The 25,762-nt window shown below is 43.3% G+C and overlaps 1 protein-coding gene across 27 annotated transcripts in view; it reads left to right on the forward strand.

Annotated features, from left to right (window-relative positions):
- KALRN (kalirin RhoGEF kinase) overlaps positions 1-25,762 on the forward strand; it is a 688,751-nt gene that overhangs the window by 545,881 nt on the left and 117,108 nt on the right. The gene's annotated exons all lie outside the window — the stretch shown is intronic.

The following is a 25,762-nucleotide window of genomic DNA, read 5'->3' on the forward strand; positions in this document are numbered from 1 at the left end:
TATAGTGGCGGAGAAGTACCTCACCTCTCATTTACACATGGATCTCAGCTGCGGGATTAACGTGTGACTCCTGGCTACAGGAATGTGTTTGACACCTGTCTGTACACCAGGAACTATTTTTGCCAAGTGACAATTTTCTCGTGGGACTGGAGCACATTTTTTTCTGCCTGGGTTTTCACAGGCCAGCGTGGATTTGTAGCTCCGGGCCGGAGCTTGGCTCATTAATTAACAACTCTCTCTGTGCCCAATTAGGACTGTATTTAATTATTCTGCTAATCTTAATGTCGTGGAAGAGACTTGCAGGAAGCACCCAATTTCCCCCAAAGCAGCCGGCGAACAGGAGGGCGAGAAGGATCACAGAGGGAGGGTTCTCAATTGTGTGGCTTCTCTTGAAAAAGAAATCAGAACCTTCCCAAATAGGATAAGCAGATGCTCCTAAGGCTGTTCATGTCACTTTAACACACGCTAGGATAGCGGGGGAAGACTGTTTTTGTGTGGGTAGAAATGAGAATGTAGCCCCCTACTTGACATTTGCCCTTTTAAAAAGTTTCACCTTTTGGGCCTCTGGCCTCCACCCCCATTTACAATACCCCACCCAGTCTCCCATCCCATCTGCTATGCAAAATCCTAATGGAACTTTCTGGCTGAGTTACTGGTGAATAAACTTCATCCAAGCCACCTTTCAGCATCCTCTATGCCACAAACACACAACATAGCCCTGAGAAATTTTCTGTCCTGAGCAGATTTAAGGTTACCAAAACTAATTAAATCTGAATGACTTTTCCTGCGAGTCATTAAGGTCATAATCTTAGCATCAGATTGTCTCAATCTCTGTATTTAATTAGAACAGCCTGGAACCGTGTGGTTTTGAGCTCTAGAAACCAGAATTCAGATGAAGAAGGAATGTGAGGGGCCAGGGACCCTCTAAGTCTGATTCAGAAACATTCAAAACCAAGGCTGGGAATTGAGGGAAAGGGGGAATAAAGCGCGGAGGAAGCAGGAAATGGCCAAGGGGAATCTGAGTGGGTGGGTTCGCTCGAAGGCTGCCCTGCTTTCCCCGCAAAGAGTTTCTCTGCAGGATTTCTTGGGAGTCCGTTTCCTGTCAGACAGAATGTGGGGGCTGGGGTGGTGCTTATCTGAAGCCCCCACAGCTGCCTTCTTGAGTCCAGATGTGTGACAGCCCTGGCTGCCCTGCAGGGTAACTCTCTGGGCGTCTTGCTGGCCCTTGCTTTGTTGAGGAATTGCTCGACTTTCACTCTCGCTGTGATGCAGGGGAGGGGCTGGGGAGCTGGCTCCAGGGCCTGCTAGGTGCCTCCTGCCTAGGGACTGTGAAGGCAGTGGCTGCTGGCTCCGTGGCTAGGAGAGGAGGCGCGCGAGTGGCTATCGTAGGAGCCGGAGCTGAAAAGGCTAGCGACCCTCAGATGAAGACTGAGGGAGTCAGAGGTCCAAGCAATGAGACCAGTTTAAAAGGGAAAAGAAGGGTGGCAAGGTGGGTGCCCGGGGCCTTCTCCTGCTTTACTCCTCACTCCCCTAGATCTGAAATGTGTGAAGATGAAAAACGGGCTCATCAGAGGGCGATGGTGGGGGAGGTGAGTTAGCCACTCTCCAAAGAAAACTCCTGCCTGTGGCTAGGCTGGGGGTCGTGTCTGAGGTGTTGGGCATGCCCTGAGGCTCCCTCAGGCTCACTCTAACCGAAAACAGTCTCCACTCAGCCTGTAGGCATCAATTTGAAAACAGATTGAAAAGATAAGGTCTGTATTGAGCCTGAGTGCATGGCCCAGAGTCTGTGGACTCTTTGGGAAGAGGCTTGCCCAATTGCAACACCCAAAAGGGCTGAGGGGAGAGTCTTGAGGCTGTCTCTCAAGTGGAGGGTGTGCACTGCAAGGGACTGACTGCCTCCCTTTTCAGTTGAACCAGTTCCTCTGGTCTTAGGGAAAATACAATGGAAAGGCAACCTCCCCACTCCACCTTGTAGATAAAGGCGGCCGGTTGTTTGGTCTCTATCCCTTCTCTCTCAGGGAGAACTTGGCTGTCTCCTGCGGCTTGAGTAGCTTGACTCTGAAGCGATGACTCAGAGCCCACTGCTGTGGTTCCCAAGGCAAGGGGACTTGACCATCTGACTTCCAGTCATGCAGGATTTAAAGGATACCTCCTTCTAAAGTCTGAGGAAAAGGACAAAAGTAAAAGAACCAAGAGGAAGTGGAATGTTTTGGCTATTTTTGACTTGAAGCTAAGTGAGCTACACTGGGATTTCTCTGGTGAATTCTGAGTGGTTGTAATTGTCATCACTAGGGTCAGAGTCAAGGATTTAGATAAAGTACCTGTGTGGTCTTTAAATATCACATTTGAGGAAAATATGGATGAATTTCACTGAACGTATCTTTTGATTTGGAAGAGTATGGAGAGCGACTATCTTGTGTTTTTCCCTCCACCCCTACCCTCCACTTTTTTTTTTTTTTTTTTGATACAGGGTCTCACTCTGTTGCCCAGGCCGGAGTGCAGTGGTTTGATCATGGTTCACCACAACCTGGATCTCCTGGGCTCCCACCTCAGCCTCCCAAGTGGCTGGGACCATAGGTGCATGCCACTACCCCAGGCTAATATTTTTATTTTTTGTAGAGACAAGGTCTCACTATGTGGCCCAGGCTGGTCTCAAACTTCTGGGCTCAAGTGATCCTACTGCCTCAGCCTCCCAAAATGCTGGGATTACAGGCGTGAACCACTGCACTTAGCCTTTTTGGTTCTATTGAGTATGAGTACAGAAAGCAGGTTTGATGAAAGATGATTTTTCTTCCCTATCTTGAAACTGGTGTTGAAAGGCAGGAAAACTGAAAACCGAGGATAGAAAGGAAATAGATATCGGGTAAGAAGGAAGAAAGAAGGCAAATGCATTTATAACTGCCTTTTTGAAGGGAAAAACAACCAAAAGTGAGATAATGGCATGCATGTGTCTAAGGGGTGATAAATCATTGATGTCACACTCTGTGGGGAGTTAGTTTTGGGATAGTTTTGACTAGCTAGACTGTCCTTCAAGCCTGAAAAAGTGGGTCAGTTCAGAAAAGATTTCAAATCACCTGGAAATTGCTAAGTTATGTATTGCACTGGAATTTGTGATCAAGGAGCCCAGAGATTTTTCTGACCTTTCTAGGTAGAAGCCAGTTTTAGAGACTTAATTTTGTTTTGAGATGGAGTCTCGCCCTGTCGCCCAGGCTGGAGTGCAGTGGGACAATCTTGGCTCACTGCAACCTCTACCTCCCAGGTTCAAGCAATTCTCATGCGTCAGCCTCCTGAATAGCTGGGACTACAGGCGTGCACCACCACGCCCGGCTAATTTTTTGTATTTTCAGTAGAGACGGGGTTTCACCGTGTTGTCTAGGCTGGTCTTGAACTCCTGACCTCAAGTGATCCACTCCCCTCGGCCTCCCAAAGTACTGGGATTACAGGTGTGAGCCACCGTGCCCAACCAAGAGACTTAAGTTTCTAGTCAACTTTCATTAGCTTTAGGTATGTGGACAAAAGTCCCCTTTTGAAAGCTTTTCCTGATTACCATCCTCCACAGTGTGCATGGGATTTATTTATACTTGTTTATTGCTGTATCATTGTCCTTGCATCCCAAGCCCACGTGCCATTGTGTCTTCACATTTAGACTGAGATAGTCCAGCCACCTGAACATCTCAGAGGTAAAGAGAGGAAGGAGGTGGGACTTACCCAAGCTGAATCACTTCACTGGGGAGGTGCAGGGATTGGTTTCTATGATTCTTTCTTTACTTGGGTAGTCCTTCCTGCTTGTCTCTGATGTCATGGGCTTTGGGTAAGTGTCATGGGGATTCACAGGGCATCCAAAGGCATTTTTATCTATAAGTTTCTCTTATCCTACTTTGTTCCAGAATTCTCAACCAGAAACCTTATGACTTGACGTAAATATCTCTTCCTTGGTCCTTAAATTAATATAGCCCATTTGATAAATGGAGTTTAATATGTGAAACCGTGACACCAAGTTCCTTTAGAAAGGTGTTGGTAACTGCAAAAAGGAACCATTATGACATTCACTGTTGTTGACTTTAATTCACCATCCGCTGTAATCCCAGCACTTTGGGAGGCCAAGGCAGGAGGATTGCGTGAGCCCAGGAGATCAAGACCAGCCTGAGCAACATAGGGAGATCCCATCTCTACAAATTAAAATATTAGTTGGGTGTAGTGACATGCACCTGTAGTCCCAGCTACTCGGGATGTTGAGGTGGGAGGATTGGTTGAGCCCATGAATTCAAGTTTGCAGTGAACTATGATGGCACCATTGCACTCAGCCTGGGTGACAGAGTGAGACCCTGTTTCCAAAAAATAAACAAAAATAAAAATTCACCATCCAGGGGATAAAATCCTTGGGGCCTTGATGTGTATCCTTTTATTTCTTCATCTTCTAGGAAATGCCTTTACCATGATGGAAACTGAATTGATTATTTAGCATATACAGTTGTCCCTCAGTAGCCACAGGGGATTGGTTCCAGGAACCCCTGCGGGTACCAAACTCTAAGGATGTTCAAGTCCCATAGTCGGCCTTATTGAATCTTCAGATACAAAAAGTCAGACCTCTGTGCCCATGGGTTTCGCATCCCACAAATACAGTGTTTTTTGTCAGAGTTTGGTGAATCTGAGGATGTAGAACCTGTGGATACAGAGGGCCTACTGTATGCTTTTGCGATATGTCTCTTGGTTTTCTTTGCCTACCAGGGATGTACTCTATCTTTCTTTTTTCTTTTTTTCTTTTTTTTAAATTAAGTGTCTCAGCAGAATCAACCAGGGATATACTCAACCTGGGAAGAAGTAGCACACATATTTACTGTCTTCAACCCGAATCCTATGCTTCTCTTTCCATGTCTGATTATCTAATCTACTGAATGGTGATAGGTGTATAATTTATTACCTAGATACAGTATCAATTAGTATCTGCATAACAGTACTGACTGCCAGTCAAACCACAGCATGGTAGAAATGGGGGTGTATGAAGGTGGTGGGGTGAGGTGGAGTTTGGAAACTGAAGCTGAATATCCCTCCTGTGGTACAGCTGCATGCCCAACAATCACTGATAATCCTGTAGGCAATGGTTCCATAGGGTATAGGTTCATAAATCCTACCTTGGGAATAAAAGGTGCAAATTATGACTCTGTACCTGTTTTTTAATGCAAAATAACTTTAAAAATAAAAATAAAAAAGCAAGTTGAATGTTGGGGACTTTACTCTTGAGCCCGTACAACACTGGGCATACCTTCTGGAGAAGTGTTGCTGATATTCTATTTTGTGATATTCCTTTTAAGAATCTTCATACTGTTCTCTTCTACCCTAAAAACATTGCCCATCTTTTTGCACTTGATCTTAGCCAAAAGGCCAAGAAGTGATTGCCCATCTTTTTGAAGTGCTACTCTTTCAGTGAGTAGCACATCCTGCCCCTTCCTTCAGACCTAACCCCAGGCTTTTCCTGAAGGAAGGCTCTGGAAAAGGCTGAGGTCTGAAACCTGAGGGTGTCTTCTCAAGCAGAAGGGACTAAATCATGGAAAGCTACAGCCAGAAGGAACACCAGGAATCATTTAATTCCTCCTACTCCTTTTATACAGGAGAAAATGGAGATCCAGCCTTTTAGTAGCAGGATCAGAACTAGCATCCTTTTCTGATATTCTTTCCTCAACTCTTTTTCATTCCTGGGCATGTGGCTTGTCTTCGTCTGAACAGAGGCAGGACTGACCCAACTGAGAAGGGTAGAGATAGTACCCAAACTCTAAATCGGGTGTTGACTGTGTTGATCTGTTGTTCTTGGGGGTGAATGCACTGCCTGGAGCCATTTGGAATTAAATGTACCTGCTTTCAAATGTGGTCTGCTTTCAAGGGACTCTTCTGTCCCAAAACTGAAGATGGCAGAGACCACCATCACATCTCTCTCTCCCAGAACAGCTTGTACATGTTTTCTTAGTTAATATCTGTTCATGTTTTTCTCTCTGGTTCAACTTAATTCAGGTCCCTTTTCCCCACTCTTTTTTGTCCTTGTTCTTTCCTTTTGTTTTTTTGAGACAAGGCCTCACTGTGTTGCCCAAGCCGGTCTTGAACTCCTGGACACAAGCAATCCTCTCATCTCTACCTCCCAAAGTGCTGAGGTTACAGGTGTGAGCCACCATGCCCAGCCATTGTCCCTGTTCTTGAAGCTTACCCTTTCACAGTCATTGCATCTTTGAACATCGCTTTTTATGTAACACAGTGTTTTAATTTATTTGACAAATGTTTATGCTGACTGCATGCCAGCCCTGTGCTAGGTGCTTGGGAGAGTGGACAAGAAGGAATCTAATGACATTTACCCCATTGAGCTGTGAAGATTGGTTAAGACAATGTAAGTAAAGGGCCTAGCATAATGCCAGGCATATAAAGTGCTCTAAAAAAATTAGCTATTAACCATAGCAGTAATTGTAATACTAGACATAGACCCCATCCTCAGGGGACTCCCAGCTAAATATCTGTGGGTCCAGTTGGTAGTAACACTGTAAATGTAAGTTCCAAAGCAATTTAATGGCCCTGGCTCAAACCATTATCAACAGTGCCTCAGTGCTGTGGAGTTGTCACTGTGGGGAAGAAAACTTGTGATCTAGATGTGTGGTGGGAATTTCCATTTTAAAAAACTTAATTAGACCAATAAAAAACCACATAACACTTCCAGTGTTGTAATTTCTTTGTGTTACATGAAAGAAGATTCAACAGAAGATACTGGCAAGAGTCTGGGCATAGTGGCTCACACGTGTAATCCCAGCACTCTGGGACGCTGAGGCAGGCAGATAACCTGAGGTTGGGCGTTCAAGACCAGCCTGGCCAACATAGTGAAACCCCCGTCTCTACTAAAAATACAAAAATTACCTGGGTGTGGTGGTGCACGTCTATAACCCCAGCTACTCGGGAGGCTGAGTCAGGAGAATTACTTGAACCCGGGAAGCAGAGGTTGCAGTGAGCCGAGATAGAGCCACTGCACTCCAGCCTGGGTGACAGAGCAAGACTCCGTCTCAAAGAAACAAAAAAAAAAAAAAGAAAAAATCCTGGCAAGAAGCCTACATATCCCTAAGTTATCCTTCTCTTAGGGGCAACACAAGGTACAAGAACTGGAGAATAGCAACCCGATTTTTGAAGTTTGGCTGCTGAGCACCTACATTATACAAAAAAAAAAAAAAAATAGCCAATTGCTTTTTCTTGCCTGTGCCTTGACTTTGGTTAGCAATATCATTGGAAACGTTTTTCTCTTCTTTTTGGCCAATATTTATTGCACATCTTTTGTGTTTGAGGCTTTGTTGGTTCTTCTTCAGACTGTTTTTGCCTAGATAAAAATCATAACCGGCTGCCCTCAGGCCATTATTCCAGCCCCCATGGTGCTGGATGTTTCACTGAGGCTCCACCAGTATCTTCCCCCTCCCTTGTAGGTGAGGCCCACGGGTGGCTTGCCTCCCTGACTGCTGTAATCAGTGACTAATAGAGCATATCTTTTGCTCTTGGCAGAACTGTGTTACAATTCCTGGAAGGAGGGGAACCCTGGTTACACCTGTGAGGCAGCCAGGAGGCTGCCAGGCAGCTTTTGCCAAGTGAAAGAGCAAAGATCAGAGTTACTAAAACAGGTTGTTCCACATTCTTTTTGCCTTTCTGGTGACCACAGTGAGGAAACTGTCAAATTGAAGGGGAGGGAAACCCCTTCTGCTGCTAGGTCAAAGCAGTACCTCCTAAAATGTTTCTGTTCCTAGGTATGTGCTCTTCCCAGCACAGGATTAGTTGTGGGCTTGTATCTCTTCTTTTACAGCATCTGGTGTGTCATCAGCTGTCAGGATATTCTCAGTTTCTGCTCTCTCTCCATGAGAATCTTCATATTGCTCCTGTGGGGAAAGGGATGTTATCTTTTCCCATTCAAAGGGGAAACCAAGCCTTGTTGTTTAAAAGAATTGCAAACACATTGTTCGCCACACATTTTGTATCTCAGTTTCATATCTGTGCAGTGCTCCTTCTCTTCTTTGTCTGCCTACTCACAGAATGACTTAGAGCAGAAGTTCTCAAAGTGTGGTCACCTGGGAACATGTTACAAATGCAGATTCCCAGGCACCATTGACCACCCTGCCCCGCCTCACCCCACAACTCAGGGATGGGCTCTAGCAGTCTGTGTTTTAATAAGCCCTCCAGGTGGTTGTGGTGCACGCTCAAATTTGAGGACTACTGACTTAGTGCTGCTCACTTGGAGGGAAAAGGTAGATTTCCTCTCAGTCTTGTCTTTTTCTTTTTGATTTGTTCTTTTCTCTCTTTCCTCCCTCTACCCTCCCCTAACCTGCCTCCTCTCCCCAGCTCCAGCAAAACATTCCATAATGGAAGGCTCCCTGTGTCCCTGGGGAATTCTTGGTTTGAGACGTTGTAGAGGCCCATTTGCTATTTGCTTTCACAGGGGTGTCAGGGAATAGGAATTAGGAATCAGGAATTGTCTATGTCTTCCACGAGCTTAACAGCCCGAATATCCAGTAAGGGAGGTTGTTGCATCTTTCTTCTCACTTAAGATTACTTTGCTTTTATTTTGTTTTCCTCATTACCCTCTCCCGCTACATTCCCCTGCCAAATGAGGTCTTGCCATGTTGCCCAGGCTGGTCTCTAACTCCTGGGTTCAAGTAACCCTCCTGCCTCAGCCCTTCAAAGTGTTGGCATTACAGGTGTGAGCCACCACACCCGGCCTCCTCATTACTCTTAAAAGTAACTATGCTGACTACAGAAAAAAATCAAAACTTAGGCAAACAAAAAGACCAAAATAGCATAATCCTAACCATCTAGAGACAACCACTACCTAATCACTTACTATATTCTTTTCCGTATGTTTACCGCTTTTTACTTAAATGGGTTCATTTTTACATGCTGCTTTTATAACTTGCTTTCATTTAATCTTCTGAACATCTTTCCCTATGGATGCATTTCCAGGATTTTTTTGTTGGAGACAGAGTCTCGCTCTGTCACCAGGCTGGAGTGCAGTGGCGCAATCTTGACTCACTGCAACCTCCATTTCCTGGGTTCAAGCTATTCTGCTGCCTCAGCCTCCCAAGTAGCTGGGACTACAGGCGTGCGCCACCACGCCCAACTGATTTTTGAATTTTTAGTAGAGATGGGGTTTCACCATGTTGGCCAGGATGGTCTCGATCTCTTGACCTTGTGATCCACCCGCCTCGGCCTCCCAAAGTGCTGGGATTACAGGTGTGAGCCACCGCGCCCAGCCTTCCAGGATATTTTCAATGACTATAAAAGTGTTTCATTGCAGACAAGACTTAAACTTGACAACTATTAGTATTAGTTTAATATAATGGTTAAGAGTTCGGTGGGAAGATCCTGGGAAGAGTCCTGGGTTAAGAAATAGATCTTTCCAGGATCAGATTATATAAACAGACTAATTCTTGTCCTGGGACTGACATATCTCCAGTCCCACTTCCCACCTTGCCTTTCTGCAGGCCCAGTGAATGATCAGCCTTTATCTCTCCTCCCCAGGAGATCAGCAAGCACTGTGGCTGGAGCCTCAGGATTTACCCCTCCCCTCTTTTTCTTAGTTATGAGGTATTGGGAATCTTCTCACCCTGGGGCCTTCTCATTGTGCAGCTGATGTCACTGAGCAGGTCCAGGGATTTTTCTTTCCTTTTTTCTTTTTCTTTCCTTTTTTTAAATTTTTTAAAAAATTTTATTCATTTATTTTTTTGAGATATACCATGGGAAATAGTTCATTTTTAAATTATTGCAACTAGGAAGAGAACCTTGATTTTTTTTTTCTGAGAAAAATCATACATAAATGGGAAAATTTGAAAATACAGATAAATGAAGATAAAATTATATCACTTAGAGATAACTAGTATTAGCACAAAATACATTCTTTTGGTCTTTTTTTTCCGTGTGTGTATTTTTTTTCTCAGAAATATGATACAGAAGTGTTACAAACTGTTTTCACCTAACATATTGAACGACTTCTACTACATTTTAATGAATGTATTCCATGGTATACTGGAGCCAGCTCAGCTCAGACAGGGATTGTTAAATAGTCAGGATTTCCAGAGCAGATTATTAAACTATTAGTAGCTTGAGATCAGCCATGGTGGGAGTATTTATACCATGGAAGTTACCAGACACCATGAATTGGGGCTTTTTGTTTTATTTAGAGGGCTGGTTTATTAGTATACCACTATATACACATTTTATCATGTAAATGTGATTTGTTCTGATTGAAATAATCTCCCTATTTTAGGTTATTTCTGATTTTTGCTGTTATAAACACTATGTAATGGCAATCATGGATGTCCTAGTACACATCCATAATTACTTCCTTAGGATACATTCCTTGAAATAGTTCCAGAATCAAAGGGTGTCTGGAATTACAAGAACTTGTTACCAAGTACCCTCAGTTTCATACCCTTTGAAAGGACGAGTGTACTATTTTTGTTTTAAGAGGATTTATGAGAAACATCCTCTAGTACCAAGAATTTCATGTCTCTCCTGTTTACTTCTGTTTACATTTTCTGAATGAATTCTTTTTATATAAGGAAATACCCTGGCTGAGAGTATAATAAGCGAATGCCTTTAATTCATAGAATATAGACTGATATGTAGGGTATAAAAAGTATATTTTGTGGCATTCTGGAATGAAAGGCAATGTATCATGATGATTAAGAACTTGGAATCAGGTGCCAGAATGAATTTGAATCCCAGCTCTGCTGTAACTCTGTGCAAGATACATAAACTCAGATAGAATGATACTACAAATAGAATGATATCATTTCACTAATTATTAAAAAGTAGAAACAAACAGGTGAAATTAGTTTTATTGTATTGCATTTAACCCAATAGCTCACAGTTTTTTCATCTCATATTTCATTTCAAAACAATAGCTCCATCTTAAAAAAAAAAAAAAAAGGACCAGGTGCAGTAGCTCATGTCTGTAATCCCAGCACTTTGGGAGGCTGAGGCAGGTGGATCACCTGAGGTCAGCAGTTCGAGGCCAGCCTGGCCAACATGGTGAAAATACAAAATTTAACTGGGCATGGTGGTGGGCGCCTGTAATCACAGCTACTTGGGAGGCTGAGGCAGGAGAATCGCTTGAACCCAAGAGGTGGAGGTTGCAGTGAGCCAGAATCGCGCCATTGCACTCCATCCTGGGGGACAAGAGCAAGACTCCGTCTTAAAAACAAACAAACAAACAAAACCCACAATAGCTCCAAATATCATATCAACATACAATCAATATAAAAATTGAGATGCTTTACATTATTTTTTTGTACCAAGTCTTTGAAATCTGGTGTGTAATTTAAATATACAGTACAGTCTCTTCAGTTTCTTCATCTGGAAGATGAAGACCATGGAATCTCTTCACAGGGTTTTTGCAAGGCTTAGGTGAGTTGATGTATGTAAGTCACTTGCACCTGGCCTGTGGTAAATCTAGGTAGGTGTTGGATTACTACTATCATTAATAAGTACATAGGGTCGGGCACGGTGGCCCACGCCTGTAATCCCAACACTTTGGGAGGCCGAGGTGGGTGGATCAGTTGAGGCCAGGAGTTCAAGACCAGCCTGGCCAATATGGCGAAACCCCATCTCTACTAAAAATACAAAAATTAGCCAGGCATTGGTGGTGCATGCCTGTAGTCTCAGCTACTTGGGAGACTGAGGCGTGAGAATCCTTGAACCCGGGAGGCGGAGGTTGCAGTGAGCCAAGTTTGTGCCATGGCACTCCAATCTAGGTGACAGAGCGAGACTCTGTCTTAAAAAAAAACAAAAACACAAAACAAAACAAAACAACAAAAATAAGTACATAGATGTCTCTGTGGACCTGTGCCAACCATCACATTCAGATGGTTTCATTAATTCCTTAATCAAACAGGAAATTAGGCTGAGCACTTTTTGTGTTGATTCCCAAATATTTGAATACTGTGTGGCAGATATTAGGCTAGTGACATAGAAATCTTAAGATATTTCTCTGCCCCGAGTTGGTCCCAAGTAAACCAAGTTGGGAGCTATTCCATAAATGTGAAACAGTGATAACAAAAAGGGGAAAAAAAGAAAAGAAAAATCAGTTGCTAAAGACAATAAGGGGAACAGTGCTGCGAGGTCCTGCCAGATTGCTGGCTAAAATAATTACGTAGAAGCTGATGTGAGCATAGCAGCCTGGGATGATCTGGGAGGACTCCCCAGGGGATGCAGGGTTCTCACTGCGTACTAAAGAGCAGGAAGGGGTTTTTAAAGGGCCAAGGACATAGTGGGAGCAAAGCAGCAGGGATATTCAGGGGACCACAGAGGAAAACTTGGTTAGAGCTGCTTTCTAAAGCTGCACTGTCCGATCCAGTAGCCACTGGCCATTTGTGGCTACTGAGGACCTGAAATGAGGCCAGTCCAAATTGAGATATGCTATATATGTAACTATTTAAAGCATCTCAATTTTTATATTGATTATATATTGAAATGATATTTGGAGCTATTGTTTTGAAATGAAATATGAGATAAAAAAACTTTTGGAGCTACTGGGTTAAATGTAATGCAATAAAACTAATTTCACCTGTTTGTTTCTACTTTATAATAATTAGTGAAATGATTCCATTCTATCTGTAGTAAATTTTATATATCTCTGTAGAGAAGATAGTGAAGTGTAGGACGGTCCTGCCCTTATGTTTGGAGGAACAGGGAGGATAGAGTACTGGATCTAGTCTGAGGGAAGACCCAGCTCTTTGGAAGGAATCTGGAGGGCCAAGGACCCCAGTGAATTGGAACTCACTCTCAGGTTCCTGGAACTGTATTTTAGCCACCTGCTCCAGTTTAATTCCACAGAAATCTGTCCCACAGTGGCCACTTTTTTCTGGTATTTACAAACGTCCAGAGGGATTCTGGGGGGGATCAGCTGCTCCTCTGGAGGCCCAAGTCCTTCTGAAATCACAGCTTGATTTCCAGAACCTAGGAGAGAGAGGTCCAGCTGGTCTTGATGAAATCAAGGGCTACTCCAACGGCCTGGAATCTCCAAGCAAGGTCGGAAGACTTTCTTGAGACATCCCAAGGGGCTTCCTGTAGCCAGGTGCAAGGTGAAGGTTGACCTGAAGCCAGACCTTGATTGCCAGTGTGCTCTAATTTAATCCAGTCCTGTGAAGTCTTCCCAGAGATCCAGTGAGGCCAGTGGCTGCCAGAGTATTCTGGGGACTTGCTGGAGGCCTCCTGACTCCTGGTCCCCTCAATAATCAGAAATCTAAAGGGGACAAGGAACTGCTGTCATAATTTTGCAGTGTAGAGGGGCATCATATATAGGTCCTTCTCTCTCTCTTCCCCTCATTACCCCCTCTGTCTCATTCACACGTTTTGTTTGTTTTTTTGTGTTGTTGTTGTTGTTTGTTTTTTGTTTGTTTGATGTTGTTTTTGTCATTGTTTTTGAGACAGGTGACATATGCTCTGTCACCCAGGCTGGAGTGCAGTGGCTCAGTCTCGGCTCACTGCAACCTCCGCATCCCAGGCCCAAGCCATCCTCCTATCTAAGCCTCAAGAGTAGCTGGGACCACAGGAGCACGCCACTACGCCTAGCTAATTTCTTATATTTAATAGAGACAAGGTCTTGCCATGTTGGCCAGGCTGGTCTGGAACAGCTGGGCTCAAGCAATCTGCCCACCTCAGCCTCCCACAGTGCTGGGATTACAGATGTAGCCACCACGCCTGGCCTCACTCACACACATTTCTAAGTACTCTCAAGGAAAAGAACAGGATGCTCTGAGACTATCTGGGGACAGGGGTGGGGTGGGGGTTAGATTGGGCAGTCGGGACCCTGCCTGAGGAACTGACATAGCTACCAAGAGTCTTGTTACTACCCCTCTTCTGGCCCGCAAGTGGGTATTATTTGTGTTCTCTACCAAGTTTAAAAAGTATTTCCAAAAGGTTTTGCTAACTACTATGGGAGAACGTAAGGTAGGGAAGTAGAGTAAAAGCAGCATAAAGCTGGATAGCCTTATCGTGCTCACATTTTTTAGGACCTTGCTTGAAGCCGACTTGCTTCAAGAGCTCTCCTGCCGTTCTTTGGTCTATAAGAACTTCTGAGGAACCTGTACCTAAGTCACAAAGGATCACTGCCAGGGCCCTTACTTCCTGATTTGCAACCTGAGTCTCGTCATAATTATGTTGGCACTGGGATCCAGATTAAAAGAACCAGAGTCCCATTCCCTGCAACCCACCTTGGCCTTTCCCATCTGTCTCTCATTTCTGTTCTGAGGCATTGCCATCCACAGCTGCTGCCTCCTGCTGCGATAACTATTATTCAGGGTGTGCTGGCAGGGTTCAGCTGAGTCTGCATGACCCTCTTTGGGCAATGCTGTAGACCTGTTTCTGTAACATTTGGGACATTGTACTCAGTGGCCTTTACGATCTTTTCCAATTCCCATTCCACAAAGGGATTTAAAAACCAGAGATAATCCTGTTTGTTTACTTGGGTTCTGCTTCAAAGCAGAAGACCTCAATAACCTTTTAAGGTTTTTTCCAGCCTTTCTAATTTTGAAGTTCCCATTTCTTTGGGCTTTGGTTTAGAAATTCTACCCCTTTCCCAATTTAACTTACAGCTTCACCACCAACTAGTGCTTCCATTTTAGAGTGTTAGCAGCCAACTCTACCAGAGTGTCTATGGGTTCCACACACAGCTTGTTTCCCAGTGAATTCCCAGTGAGGTGGTCAAGTCTAAATTTAAACTATGACCCTTCTACCAGCATATGCAAGCCAGGGCTGCAAGAGCAAAATCAGAACTGAACTGTTCTCGGGGAGATGTGTGTGTAGGAGTTAGAAGAGAAAGTGGGCAAGGCTTCCCAAAAGGTAGACCAGCCCCGGGGGAAGAAGAGCAGGAGTTCAGGGTGAGGATAAGTGCGGTTATCCCAAGGGACTGTTGGAGTTTATTGTAGCATGGCTGGGTCCTTTGGAGAAAGTCAGCCAAACTCACCATCCTCTGTTTCCTCTCATTGTAACATACCAATGGCATAACTCACCTGGGTTTGTCATTACCATGGCTTCTTGCCAAGCATTATGGCACTTGTCTCTTATTCCAAAGTCACAGATCCTTGGTTTATGAGATACAATCTGCACATTATGTTATATTGGTTTCAACTCTTGTTTGGTTGCCTGGCTCACATCTTTATTTGTGTTTTTCTGTATCAGTGGGTACGTATTTCAAAGACAGGACAGGGCAGTGGCTATAATTCTGGTTGTGGAATGGTTTTGCCAACTCAGGTACTAGAAAGTGAAACTGCAAAGCATAGAAACTGATTTAGTTTGTAACGTTTAACTCATTATGATTTAGTGACACCTCCAATTTGTATTTATATTTGTGATTAGCATCCTATACCATGAAATTTATATATATATATGTGATATCATATATGTGACTATATATGTAGGACATTTTTAGAGTGGCATCAGATGTGATTCAAATAGAGCAATCTTTATTATTCTGTTTGATTGTGATTGCTAACATATATTTTGGAAGTAGCCTAGAGGCAGGTTTGGAGAGGCTACCTTGAGTGCATGTGTTTTTCCAAAATGCCCCAGCTTGAAGTAAAGAGGAAAACCAGATTACAAAGCTTCTGAAGCTGGGGTTCTAGCACTCTCTGAAAGTGCCCAGGGTAGAATCATAAACAGGGCTATGACTAAGAAGGAACATGGGCCAGTTGGCCCTCTTGTGCTCATGCGTCATTTTCTCTAAGTAAGCTAGAGCTTTTTGTGGGCACTTCTCTGTCTTTAGTTCAGAACTCTAAGAGCCAAGCATGGGTTAGGAGGGTCAGACTGAGTCCCCCTCCTGACATTAGAGCTTACTACATGTATGGCATTAGTCTGGTGACCTAACTTTATGGCAATTTCTTCATCTGCGCACTTGGGGAAATACAGGCATCTATCCCTGAGGGTGGTTGTGAAGATTCAAGTGAAAAAGTATGTGTGTATCACTTAGGGTAGTTCCTGGCTACCTGGTATATGGAATGCACTCAGTAAGTGTTAGCTTGAGAACAGCAACATTCTTCCCATTATCAGACATTTCTCTAACTTATAGGGTAACAGCTTTAAATGAGCCATTATGTAGGATGGAAGTAGATTAATGACTATTTCTCAAAGCTTTTAAGGAAAACAGACTTGTAACCTAGGTCTCAAACTATTGGCCTTTTGCCCAGGTTTTGAGCCCTGGGAGTGTCCCTGTTCAAAACAAGTTGCTGATCTGGTAGATCCTATGGCTGATTCACGATGACAATTGTTATTAAAAAGAGATGGTCTCCTCCCAGTGTGTTGGATTCTTAAGTAATTCTTCAACCAGGTCACTATTAAGGACCTTTATATGTATGTATTAGTTTGTACTATTATCCTGTATTCATGTTCAAAGTTGATGATCTTGGATGTATTCCTTTAGTTTCTACAATTATCTGCTATGCTCTGGTAAATATCTGCCTTTTACGGCTCAGAAATTTCTATTCTGGCCAGTGTGGTGGCTCATGCCTATAATCCCAGCACTTTGGGAGGCCAAGGTGGGTGGATTGCTTGAGCCCAGGTGTTTGAGACCAGCCTAGGCAACATGGCAAAACCCCATCTCTAGGAAAAAAAAAATAGCTGGGTTTGGTGGCACCCACCTGTAGTCCCAGCTACTCAGTAGGCTGAGGGCGGAGTATGGCTTGAGTGTGGGAGGCAGAGATTATAGTGAGCCAAGATCACACCACTGCACTCCAGCCTGGACAACATAGCAAGACTCTGTCTCAAAAAAAAAAAAAAAAGAAAGAAAAATTTCTGTTCTGTTGGCAGCAACCCATCAGAGCTTCTTGTATTCAATAACCATACATACCAATTTTAGGCAAAAAGAAATGACATTTTGGCTAAATATTCTATTGGTTAGATTTATAGTTTACAGTAGGCTTTTTCCAATAGTGAAAATCACATACAGACCTTCATGTTCAGTAGGAAGGAAGAAGTCAGAAGTCCCCCAAATTGACTTTCCTTGGTGCTGTCTACCCTGAGTTAGGTGATACGCCCATCCTTGAGTTAACGATCCACTGAGTGAAATATTTCTCTTGTTGTCGGACCTACCCTGGGAGTGGAGACTCAGCAAGGACAGGGTTTCAACTCACAAAGCTGTGAAATCTGGGGTGCTCCCATGAAGAGAAATGGATGCTGGGGAGATGGATGGGTGCCAGCAGATGTCCTCTATGTCAAGTGTCAACCTAGGACCTGTAGTCTAATGAGAAACTATGATGAGTTTAAGAACTGAAATCCCTCTGCCTTCCCTGTTGTACGTGCCCAGAGGACAGAACTACCAGCTCTTCTAAAGGAGTGAGGGGAATGTGTTCAGGGGAGGCCTTGTGGAAAAGTGACACAGGGCTGGGTCTTAAAGGGTCGGGAGGGATATACTCCATCTAAGTTAGGCAAAGAAAATGGCACCAGGAAGGACATAGAGACCTGGATAGGAATGGAATATCCATGGTAACGATGAACAGGTATGTGACTGTAGCATCCTTAGGTCTTCAGCTTTTGGGAGTCAGCCTATATGTTTCACAAATGACAAAGCTGAGGCTTAGAGAGATTAAATGATTTTCCCAAGAGTACTTAGTTTGTGTGTTGAGTCCTGGTTTCTTCTCACTTACTCTGCTGGCCCCAGTTAATTCCAGTTTTCGTGTTTTTGTTGTTGTTGTTTTGTTTTGTTTTGTTTTTGTTTTGTCTTTTAATTACTACAGTGGAATCTAGTGCAATTTCACATCATGTGCCTGAAACCATGGGATGGGTTAGCACTTCCAGAAGCGGCCTTTTCTTGTGGGGTATTATTTTTATTTGCATATGTAAACCCTCTGCCGCCAAAGCTCTTAACACAAGCATTGCCTGGCATACACACACAGACTTTTATACCCTAAATAGCAGAGGCCTGGAAATGTTTGTCTACCTTTGCCAGCATCTGACTGTGATTATCTTTAACCACAGTCACACTTGTTTGTCTCCTAAAATAGTATTGACTCTCCGGAGGAGGCTGTTTCTAGTCATCAAAGCCCTCCCAGATATCTATCTCCTTCTACCTGCCTCCTCCTGGTAGCCTTGGCAGCCTCTAATTGATTCACTTAATTTTCTTGCTCCCTATGGCAACACTCCTGAATCCTTCCTTAAAATTCACAGACCTCTCCTTGTGGATTTTACCTCCCGGAGCCCACCTGTTGATTCAGGCAACTGAAGTGTGGCTCTGCTTGAGATGTTCCTCAGCTATTCTTCCTTCCTGTCCCTGGCTCTCCCTACAGGCCATGCCAATATGCAGGTGTCAACTTCCCCAGAGGATAGTAGCCCAAAGGCCAAGCTGTGTCTGACCTATAGGGAGAGACCCAGTCAATTTTTGAAATGGAGCATCTCTCCCCACAACCCTCCCACGAGCATGGACATTAAAAATGTGTGTCCTTGCTTTGGGGTTCTGTCTCAGAGAAAGTCAATATTCCCATATGCTAGTCTATTGGGTTCCTTTGCCTTAAAGTAAAGGTTGCCTCATTTTGACTTTGAACTTGATGGGGGCAAAAGGGGGAGAATGAAGGTGTTTTTACCTTATAGTATCTAACTATGCCCTCCCACCTCTCTAGAATAATACATTATACCAGGCTAGAAAAACTGCTTCAGATGGAGCCTCGTGATCTTATTTGAGAAGGTCATTCTCAGAGCCATCACTAGGATAAAGAGAGTGAACAACATCAGCTCACACATGTGATTCTGTGTTGCATGCTTTGGACTTGGATTCTATCACCGAGAGATCCCTTCTCTGAAACAGTTGGGGTGAAACATGGGTGGTAGACCCAAAACCCCCACAGAGTAAGAACTCTGAACAAATAGATGGTCAGGACTGCTTTCACGTTTTTTTTTTATGTATTATTATACTTTAAGTTTTAGGGTACATGTGCACATTGTGCAGGTTAGTTACATATGTATACATGTGCCATGCTGATGCGCGCACCCACTAACTCGTCATCTAGCATTAGGTATATCTCCCAATGCTTTCGTGTTTTTTAAGCTTTCTCTATGCCTTGGGTAGTGTATTCTCCAGAGTGAGGGTGTGGAAGTTATGCATCGAGCCTGAAAAGAACCACTCTTGGTGCTGCTGTTGGACTATATTGCTCTTCCCAAACCACAAAGGTTGTTTCTTTATAACCTTGTGATCATAGAATTGAAAGTTAAGGTGCTTAATGGTGGAAAATAGTTTGGGAAATGAAGGTTGGAGATGAGCTCATGAAAGCCCTATAAATATTTTTATGATCCTTAAAATAAATTATTCCACTAAGGGGAATAATAGTGATTACTATGTAATTTCCATTCTATTGGGTTAGAATTTTTCAGAGTTTTTCCTGATTCAAAATTTGAACTAGATGTTTTTTAATTTCTTTTAAAATTTTTAATTATTAACTAATTATTTTAGAGACAGGGTCTCACTCTGTCACCCAGACTGGAATGCAGTGGTGCGATCATAGCTCACTGCAGCCTCAAACTACTGCACTCAAGCGATCCTCTTGTCTCAGCCTCCTGAGTAGGTGGGACCACAAGGATGTGCCATCATGCCTGGCTAATTAAAAAAAAAAAAAATTAGGCCGGGTGCAGTAGCTCATGCCTGTAATTCCAGCACTTTGGGAGGCCAAGGTGTGCAGATTGCCTAAGCCAGGGGTTCCAAACCAGCCTGAGCAACATGGCAAAACCTCATCTCTACAAAAAATATATATATACAAAAATTAGCCAGGCATGCTGGTGTGCACCTATAGTCCCAGCTACTCAGGAGGCTGAGGTGGGAAGATCACTTGAGCCCAGGAGGTGAAAGTTGAAGTGAGCTGAGATCACGCTATTGCACTGCACAGGGTCTCACTCTGTTGCCCAGGCTGGTCTTGAACTCCTGGCCTCAAGGGATCCTCCTGCCTCGGCCTCCCAAAGTTCTGAGATTACAGGCATGAGCCAGTACATCTGGCCTAAATTCCTTTCTGTGTGTGGTTATAGAGATAATAGGTGCATTGGCTGGATGCAGTGGCTCATGCCTGTAATCCCAGCACTTTGGGAGGCTAAGAGGCAGGTGGATCACTTGAGGTCAGGAGTTCAAGACCAGCCTGGCCAACATGGTGAAACCCCATCTCTACTAAAAGTACAAAAATTAGCCAGGCATGGTGGCACATGTCTGTAATCCCAGGTGCTTGGGAGGCTGAGGCAGGAGAATCGCTTGAACCCAGCAGGCGGAGGTTGCAGTGAGCTGAGATCACGCTATTGCACTCCAGCCTGGGCGAAGAAATGGGACTCCATCTAAAAAAAAAAAAAAAGAGAGAGAGAGAGAGAATAGGTGCATTAAGATAGTTTCATCCCACTGTGGTCCTGTATCCAAATGGGGCCCAAAACTGTGTAAGAATATAGACTTTGAAGCTCCATAGACCTGCCTTGGATATTGGTTCTGTCCCCCTGATTATAGAGCTTTAGTACCATAGGGGTTTTGGTGTCATATATCTAATAAAAATGCATATACACCCAGGTTTTTAAGCTGCTGTGCTTCACCCATGGCAGTGTGATTCGTCAAAATAAACAAGAACAGAGTAGCACTTGGATCTGCCTCCATCACCACCCCTTCCATTACACGAGTGAAATCCCCTCTATCCCAACACACACATCAAAATGTAATTCTTGCCGCAGCTTTTTGCATCTCTTCCAAGAGGGAGGCTTGATTGGAAAACCTACTTCTGATTAACCACCAACTTCACCCTCCTTTATCATTTCAGTCCACTGCTGACTTTCTCTGATTATCCCCATCATGAATAGCTTAGACTTGACTTGACATAGTCATGCATCTGTTCAGCAAATTTTATTGAACTTAAGCATACTGAAACTTAAGCTCACAGTTTCAGAAAACACAGAGAGAAATAAAATCACATTGATTGGAGTTTGTGTACAAGAGGAATTATACTTCGGGGCAATTATATTGTTCTCATTTGGGGCATTCCTTTGGCCTTACATGATACTTAGACTGGAGCGTCTCCTCTCTTAGATGGGAGTCCTCATTGGTGACCCAAAGGACCTTGGAAACTGCCCAAGAGCTAGAGCCCAAAATCTCACATGTCTGACAAGCTCAGTGCTGGCATAGCTTGCAGCATTCACTTAGCTATGAAAACGCCCAGGCCGTGTGATGTGTGGCAAGGCTTCTTCTTAATCCTTTCTTATGGTCCTGTCTCCTTAAAAATACCATAAATTTGATTTATAAAATATGAGAACCATAAAAGACAAATATAAAGCAGAGGTTCTTTGAAGTTTCTACTTTAAAATGTTTTTCTTAACGTTAAAGTCAGGTAAATTATATCCACAGATCTCATTATACATAAAAATAAATTTCAGAAGGATTTCAGGCAAATGTAAAGACACTATAAAGGAAGTTAAAACAAATGATGGACTAGGAGAAAATGCGTGTAACCTGCATAATAGATAAAAGATTAAGACCCAGAATGCATAAAGAGTTCTTATAAATTAAGAAAAAAGCTAATTAACCCAATATTTTAAAAAAGGGCAAAAGCGATGAAGATGTAAGACTTTTTAAAAGGCAATAAACTTTTGAAAAGATAACATCTAGTAATCAAAAATTTAAATAAAAACAATAAGATTATGTTTCACCCTTCAGATTGGCAAAATTATAGGTAAGGCCAAATAGATATTCATCCACTCGTGGGAACATAAATTGATTCTCTTTCTTCAGGGCCATTTGGCAAAATCTATAAAAATTGAAAATGTGTATGTCTCTTGACTCATCAATACCACTTCTTGTACTGTATCCTAAAGAAGGTCTCCATTTGTCACAGGATTTCAAGTGATAATTTTTGTAATAGTGAACAAGAACATGGACAGTGACATTGTTTCCAATAGGGGAATGATTGTGGTATAATTTTACAGTGGTGTGGTATTCAGCCATCTGAAACAAACAGCAAAATAGAAGATCCAAACATAGGAAGATCTCCCATTTGTTAAATGGGAAAAAATCCGTACAGAACCATTCAATGACATAGTATGAACATCATTGTGCAAGAACAAACTGTGTGTCTATGTGGGTGAATGCATTGAAAATGAGCCAAGATATACACTGAATCACTGTGGTTACTTCTAGGTAGCAGAGTAGAATTGATTTGGGTGTGGGGAAGTAACTGTGAGTAAGTTGGGAAGAGATGAACTTTTTACCCTATAATCTTCTAAAGTATTTTATGAAATTTCATGAGCATGTATTTATGTATGACATACTTTTTAAAGTAATACATACTTGTAGCCAATAATTTGGAAGACATAGGAGAAAATAAGGAAAATATATCACCCTATAATCCTAGAGACCTTGACTTTACTCAACTCTCATTCTCACTCTGCTGCCCAGGCTGGAGTGCAGTGGCACAATCTCGGATCACTGCAACCTCCACCTCCTAGGTTCAAGTGATTCTCCTGCCTCAGCCTCTCAAGTAGTTGGGATTATAGACATGTACCACTATGCCTGGCTAATTTTGTATTTTTAGTAGAGACACGTTGGCCAGGCTGATCTCAAACTCCTGGCCTCAAGTGATCTGCCTGCCTCAGCCTCCCAAAATGTTGGGATTACTGGTGTGAGCCACAGTGCCTCCACAGCTAGTTCAGTTTTTATAATTAACATTGTATCCTGCTTTTTTTCCACTTAATGTTATCTAAGCATTTTCCTTCAGTTTTACAAATTTATAATCTCTCTTTTTTAATTTTTTTTTTTTTTTTTAAGACAGGGTCTCATTCTGTCACCCAGGCTGGAGTGCAGTGTCCTGATCTCGGCTCACTCCAGCCTCTGCCTGCCTGCTCAAGTGATTCTCCCACCTCAACCTCCTGAGTCGCTGGGACCACAGGCATGTGTCGTCACCGTGCCCGGCTAATTTTTTTTTTGTAGAGACAGGGTTTCACCATGTTGCCCAGGCTGGTCTCAAATTCCTGGGCCCAAGTGATCTGCCCACTTTGTCTTTCCAAAGTGCTAGGATTACAGGCATGAGATACCATGCCCTGCCACAAATTTATACCCTCTCATGCGACCTTTAAATGTTTATTACAAATTCACACACTTTAAGTCTCTAGAATAGGTAGTAAATTTTTCAAGGGCCGTGAAGAGCAGATGAGCCCTCGCTCTGTCTCCCCAGGAAGAGTACTGATAAGTAGAGGGCAGCTGAACCAAGGCCCAAGCACCCAGAGACTAGTTGCTGGAAGTCAGCAGAGAACTTACAGCATCCTGTCTCCCTTCTTCCCCTTCCTCCTGATAGTCTGTGGACTGTATGTTTTTGCTTCTCCCTAGCTCATGTTCTAATTCTGGCTTCTGGGAGCTGCCTTTTCTGCTGCAGGCCTGCCCAAGAGTTGGGAACAAAGACCAGGATCTGCAATGGTGGCCCTCCCCTGCAGTAATGGCATTTAAAAGTCTGCTTAGAACACATAACTGAATCTTCTGTATTTCCAAGGTTTAAAAGTGAAAGTGCTGGTAAGGATAATCTAGAGTTGTTCTTCCACTTGACAGATTAGTACATTGAAAGCCAGCAAGATTGGGTTTTACCTAAGATCATGCAGCAAGTTAAGAGTTAAGCTGGAAATCATACGTGGGGTTCTTTGTGTGGCCCAGCGCTCCTTTTACTGTACTACTTTTCTTGAGCACTGGGAGCCTGAGGCCTGGCCTAGCACTGAAGGTACCATGAAAGGTACCTTAGCAGCATTCAGGCAGCCTGGAACTCTGGGACTTAGCCAAAGGGTCAGCGGACTTAAGAAAGGTCATCTGGGCTTGAGTTTTGTTCATTTATTCAACAAATATACTGCTTTACAGGTATACATGTGCACACAGCTACACAAAGATTTGGGAAATGTTCTAAAGTGTTAAAGGTCACAAAATAGGTGGATTACAGAAACTTTTCTTTTTCCTCAATTTTTTTTTTTCCCTGTAATGACTATATATTACTTTTGAAATCCTGACTTTTTAAACTAAGTCCTCCTGTTGGTCTAAGTGTTTTTATCTGTTGAGGTCATGGAGTACTTCCTACTTTGGCATAAGAAATGGGTGGGTGATGTTATCAGCCACATAAATCCCCTCTTCCATGTGAGCCTGATAGTTTGGGGGTCTCTGACCTGAGTTTGTGGAAGTCCTAAGTATGTCATGCAACTCATGTGTTCATGCTTGCCAGACACACCTATGAGTGTATACATGTATTTGCACTAGCTAGGATGCTTCTGCATCTGTGACTGATGAGTAGTAGGTTATAAAAGTGAGTAAAGGGCATAAAGCACTTTAAATCTCCTTAGAAGAGAGACGTGCATTCTCCCTTTGTTGCTGCCTGGGAAGGAAAATGAGAGTGAATCCATTCCGGCAGATGACTCAAGGCATTGCAGTCTGAGGATGAGGGCTGGCTGTCTTGCAGGCTTGAGGCCTCACGGCCATTGCTGTATTACAACACAATACTGTTCATTGCCATTTAATAGTCATTACTGTCATTGCCATTTATTGTCATATAATAAGCTGTCACTATTGGGTTAAGTAAGTATTGTTATCTCAGAGGTGGGTGGTAGTTATCCTCATTTTATAGATGAGTAAACTGAGGTTCAGAAAGGTAAAGAGGTAGAACTGGAACTCAAATCCCAAGGTCACCTCACTCTACACTTGGCTTCTGTATTCATCCATGCACACAGAAACAGGCATCTTGGCTTCCTTTTTATTCATTTAATATTTAGAACATATTTACTGAGCACTTTCTATGAAATCTTTTTTCCCCAACAAATGTTTATTGAGTGCTTTAGTTCTGTGCTAAGCACTCTTTTAACTGCTAGAAGCACAACAATGAACAAAAACAGGGAAAAAAAAAAAATCCCTGCCTTCTTGGAGCTTTTAGTGAGGAGAGTAGGAGCAACAAATAAGAAATAAATTTCATAGTAAGTATTTTTAAATATAGTACATTAATATTAATAGAAATTTGAAATTCAGTCATGCCAACAGATGAGGAGGTGACTGAAAAGATAGTCTATTACTCACAGTTCCCCAAGAGGATGGGGCATCCCACACCGGGCCACAGAAGAAAACACTGAAGTTGCATGCAGGCAAAGAGAGAAAAGGAACTAGGGGGCTGGAGTCTTTAAGAGGTGAGGCAAGGTAAGCAGGTTTAGGACCGGCTAGTTTGAGTAATTGTAGAGGGCTCTGGGGGGACAAGGGGTTGTCCCTAGTTGTCTGATACCTGGTCCTGGGGTGATTAGGGCAGGTGGGTATTGGCCCAAAAATGAAAGCTTGATAAAGAGGGTGGTTGGGGGTGTGGGCTCTGGATTGGTGGGTTTGCATAGGAAAGGTGTCGCCTCTCTCTAGATATTAACTAACCCTGGGCGGGGGGCGGCTATCCCTCCAGGATCAGCAATACCCCAGATATCAAAGCAAATAATACAGGAAATAAAAAGACATGGTGAATACAATTGGCTTGACTAGGCAGGGTGGCTTACAACTGTAAGCCCAGCACTTTGGGAGGCTGAGGCAGGAGGATGGCTGGAGCCTAGGAGTTTGAGATTAGCCTAGGCAACATAGGAGGACCCCGTCCCTACAAAAAAAAAAAAAAAAGAAAAGAAGAAAAGAAAATTAGCTAGGTGTGGTGGCGCACACTGTGGTCCCAATTACTGGGAAGCTGTGGTGGGAGGATTGCTTGAGCCTGGGAGATCGAGACTGCAGTGAGCCAGGCATGCCACTGCACTCCAGCCTGGGCAACAGAGTGAT

Source organism: Gorilla gorilla, chromosome 2 (genome assembly GCF_029281585.2).
Source record: "Gorilla gorilla gorilla isolate KB3781 chromosome 2, NHGRI_mGorGor1-v2.1_pri, whole genome shotgun sequence".
Classification (NCBI taxonomy): Eukaryota; Metazoa; Chordata; class Mammalia; order Primates; family Hominidae; genus Gorilla; species Gorilla gorilla.